Source organism: Nansenia antarctica, assembly GCF_963989245.1.
Source record: "Nansenia antarctica genome assembly, chromosome: 5".
Classification (NCBI taxonomy): Eukaryota; Metazoa; Chordata; class Actinopteri; order Argentiniformes; family Microstomatidae; genus Nansenia; species Nansenia antarctica.
This window is the reverse complement of record NC_137690.1, coordinates 62,983,805-62,988,583: the sequence shown is the minus strand read 5'-3', so window position 1 is coordinate 62,988,583 and position 4,779 is coordinate 62,983,805.

Sequence of the window (4,779 nt, the reverse complement as noted above, 5' to 3'; positions counted from 1 at the left end):
AAGGGTGTGAGATAATGATTGCCTTAGCTATGATGTTAACTCTTAGTGACCACTCTCTCTGTGGAAAAGCTCCAATGATCACCCAACCAATGTCTAAGCTTGGCTAATCTTTGCTAAGAGCACAAAAAAAAGCCATTATCTTGTGTTTCTACTTGTTTAATGGTGTGTGTGTGTGTGTGTGTGTGTGTGTATGTGTGTGTGTGTGTGTGTGTGTGTGTGTGTGTGTGCGTGTGCGTGAGCATGTGTGTGTGCATGTGTGTGTGCGTGTGTGTGTGTGTGTGTGTGTGTGTGTGTGTGTGTGCGTGTTGAAGGAAACTTTTCTTATTCTTATTCCTTTCTTATTCTGATGTTACCTTCCTGTGATTTGATACAGAGGAACAAACTGTAAGAAATGCTAGAGATAAGAGAGACCAGTGCAGCTGTGAACCTGTTTAAGATTCTGTTATCTACCTCCGCCAGCCAGGCCAAAGTAGCATCATTAGCTTTGGCAAATTACCCACACAGCCATTGTGGTCCAGCCATGGCACGTTAGTGTGTCTTTTAACTGTGGCTAAACTGAGTCTATTCACTTGGAAAAGAGAGCGACCATTGGCAGATACTTGGCAGGTCAAACAGAGGAGCCATTCACACCAGGAGGAAGGACATGAAAAAGCATAGCCTCGGAAATCCTCAAACATTTTCTGGATGGAGAAATGTTAGAATGTCACATTTGCTGCCCTGACAATTTGTTTGAAAACCTAAACTAAACTGCTCAGACTTTGAGAGGATCTGCCTTGTTGGTCAGCTGCAGTCATGGCAGCATTATAATGTACAACTTAAAATGAGGGAGCGAGGAAGTTCCTTTTAGACTTGTATGTATTTAGGAGGAAGGCTGTTGTTTTGTGACCCTCTTTGTCCAGAGTGGAATTTTGGGGTTAGGGGAGCTGTGGGGTCCTTGCCTGTTCCTTTTAATGATGTTTGGATGAGGTCCAACAATCTTCTGGTGAGGAATGGCTCCTCGGATGAGGAGCTGGGCCTGCATGATGCACAATATCCCCTCTTTCTTTTGCTCATTGTTAAGATGGTTTTCTGATATTGATGAAATGACTTCAACTAAGGGCAGAGCTCAATGGGAAATTGAAGAGAGATTTAATTGGCAGATCTGGTCTCACAGCTTGCACGCAGGCAATGTTCAAACTGAATGAGCGAATTACTGATAGAACTGTCTCCTCTTTATAGTGGTACACAGAGAGAAAATAGGATGACACCTGTAGGTTGTAAACTCTCATCTCTTGACAACGGCTCCACGAGGCTATAGGTCATGTAAGTCTGGGCCAATCTTATGTGTCTCCTAAAGGGCCCTACTTAACTGACTGCTCGGATGCATGTATCCATATCACCCAGAAGCTATAATTATCTGGTCACTGAGGTGTAACATATCCCATGTGTGTTATTTGGGAAGTATGCTGACTAAGAAACTGTTTAGGTCAATTTTCACTTGACCAAAGAAAAAAACGCTTTATATCACTCATGCTCTTCAAGCAAACACATCACAAGTTCACAACCACAAGAAGGGTCCCTGTTTCTCCGAAGTGAACTGGGAAACTGTGACACTTAATTAGTGTGGGTGTCTTCTATCCCATTAGTGGGGTGACCGAATTTTGGGAAACTCACTTAACCCCAGATCAATCATTTTCGAGGCAACTCTTTCGATCCATTCGGCTCATCCACAATGGCTGTGTCTCTCCCCCACATCTACTTTTAAACATCATATGTTTGAATTGAATATTAAGTGATAGCACACTGTTTAAAATGTACAAGAAATTATGAGATTTCAGTGTAAAACAGGTAGCCTACTAGACGTGAGATCAGCTTAATGTTTGTAAGCATTATGCAATGGAATGAGGTGGCTAGTGTGGATGAAGAATGTATTAAGGGAAGTGTTTGTTATTGCACAGAAAGGTTAAGACAGGCCGGTTAGGGATTGAGGGAGCTTAAAGACTCCATCTCACGGCTGGGTTGATGTGATGTTTAACAGACCTCAGCTAACTGGACATATGTTGGTGAGAACCAAATCATAATTCTTATAATTCTGCTCTTCTGCTCATTTAGACTTTATGAAGACTTTCTCTGTGGCACCTCCTAATGAAAGGTACATTTTTGGGAATAGCAATAATTAAAAGTCTTTAAACAGTCAGAACTAATCTCACAGAACTAATCTTCTGTCAGGGATTAGCATTTTAGTCCACTTCTTAAATCTTTGTGTTTATGCCTTTCAACAAAAGATTAGTTGTCTTCTTGTAAATGTGCTTTAGCTGGCAGGGAAAGTCGTGAAATAACAGGATTGCTAAGTGACTGCACCTCTAAACCACTCTCCAACTAACTCACATGATTGACAAGAAGGATCTGATGTGTACTTTGTGAAATGATCACATGCTAGAGGGCACAAATGCAATTACACTTCTCGGTACGTGCACTGTGGCCTTAAGGGAGGGGTCAGGTTAGTTCTCCGTGTTCAAAACAAGTTGAGTAGAGCTCATGAGTTGTGTGGCCAGCCTACAGACGTCCGTCAGGAGCACGGACCTCCCTAGGGAGTGTGGGAAACGCAGACTCCGGTCTCCAGGAGCTGTCAGCTAACTCCCACAATCCCATGTACAGGCCTCTAATCACTTAGCCAGGATTGGCTAACCCTGTCAATCTCCTACCCAAATGAGAGCACGAGTCTCCCGTAATGCGTCAATACAAGCTCGCACGTTGTCTTCAAACTCAAACCGCCGTAAAAGAAACAGGGAGGGGAGCTGCTGACACCTGTTCCCTATTCTAGCCAGCGTACAAAGCTCTGGAACGTTCTGCCTCCTCTGGTCTGCCCTCGCACAGTGAGAGCCCCTTTGGCACAAAGGCGCGGGTAGCAGCAGTAGCCCAGAGCTGCTGGTTCATTAATCAGCCACGCTGGGACCAGCAGGTTACAGGGCCCTCTGCCTCCACACTTTCATCCTCTCTGCTGGACAGCTGCAGTCTCAGCTCTCGTCCAGGGAACAAGACACACCCACACAATTACCTGGCTCTCATAGCTCTCATCATCTGGAGAAGTTGAAGTGTACCTTGTCATTAAAACAACATCATGTTTCTCCCGCATTTATGTGCAATCAACTGTGTTATTTTTACACAATACATTCTGTTCATTGAAATGAAAGCTCGCGTACCGAACGAATGACAGACCATATGCTCAAGATACAGTACAGTATGCTTGCTATCTTGAGCATATTGTGCAGTCAGCTGTGTTACTTGTAGACAATAACTTCTGTTCATTCAAATGAAAGCTCATGTACTGAATAAATGACAGACAATATGCTCAAGATATGCTATATGGTTGCACTAAGTAAAAACCACGGATCTATAAGGTGCTTACAATGGATACAACACATATCATAATAATAATAATGTTATTATGTTAGTACATAATGACATAATAAAAGTCCAAGGGTAGGCTACAATATTTATGTCTTTTATGATCATTGACTACAATGTGTCCCTTGAGCCGAGCACTGACGGAGAGGCCCTGGTGTTGCCTGGCCTGACTCTGATTGGCTGATGGTGAAATGGGTTAGTATAGATACCTACGGTTGTTAGCGTAGAAGGGCTATTTGTGACTCAGGGGCTGTTATCTAGACCCTGCAGTTTTACATTTTACATTTACATCCTACATACAGGTCATTTAGCAGATACTTTTATCCAAAGTGACTTTGAGTATGTACATAGTATGTCTATGTATGTAGTAAGTGAATCAACATCAGCCTTCAATAGGAACAAGTGCCATCAGCAGGCACAATGCTAGAGAAAGGCAGAAAACAACTTGTTGGGTTTTTTGTATGTATAGTACACTAAAATCTCTGATGATTTGACTGTTCATGTGACAGGATGTATGTTTGCACACATGGAAGTCAGTCAGTGAGTTATGTTGACTTGGTTAATGAGGCAATATGTGATGTGACTAAAATGAAATTGCTTAAGTAGACTGAAGCAGCCCATAGTTCTCCTCATTTCAACAATAACTAGATTGAATCATTATTCAAATAATAAAAGTAGGACTACTTTTTCCAAATAACTAGGAGTAGACTAAATAAAAAAACAACAACAACAAAAAGATGTGTATAGTACAGCACAACAAAATCCCTGATTTAGCCTTATTATTGAATCTTGCTTTATGTGGAGTTGGACAAATATCTGGACAAAATCTAAAAAGGTTGAGTTAGAATACAGAGGGGTCTACTTTGGGTCTGGTAACCTGTCGTTGCAGCACAGCAGCACAGCAACACCACAGAGTGAGTGTGAGGTGATAAACCACAGGCCTGTTACAGGGAAACATGGTCAGGCCAGGAAATCAATCAAAGACTTCCTGAATCCACACACACTAGAGATTTACAGAGAAACATCTGTGTAAGGAGCCGCCGTACAAGCCTCCAAATAGTACAAGCTCTAGGACTGTGGACCATTGTAGAAAATATCAGATTCAGGCTACCATCATTAATCAACACACCGTAAAAGCAAAACAAAAGCATCCACCAGTTATCCAGCAAGAGTTTGGAAGTACATTACTGATTCACAAAAGAAAGCCTTGAAGTTAAAAATAGTTTTATCTTATCCACATCTCCATATTGAGCAGTCATCTCTCAGCTGGTTGTTTTGACTGGTTTAGTACAGGGATGCTGCCAGATTTACTGTGAGATTATTTTTTCTCTCCATTGTACAGCGAGTTCACTCTAGGCCCATTTTAATTTAATTCCATTCAATTGAGTCCAT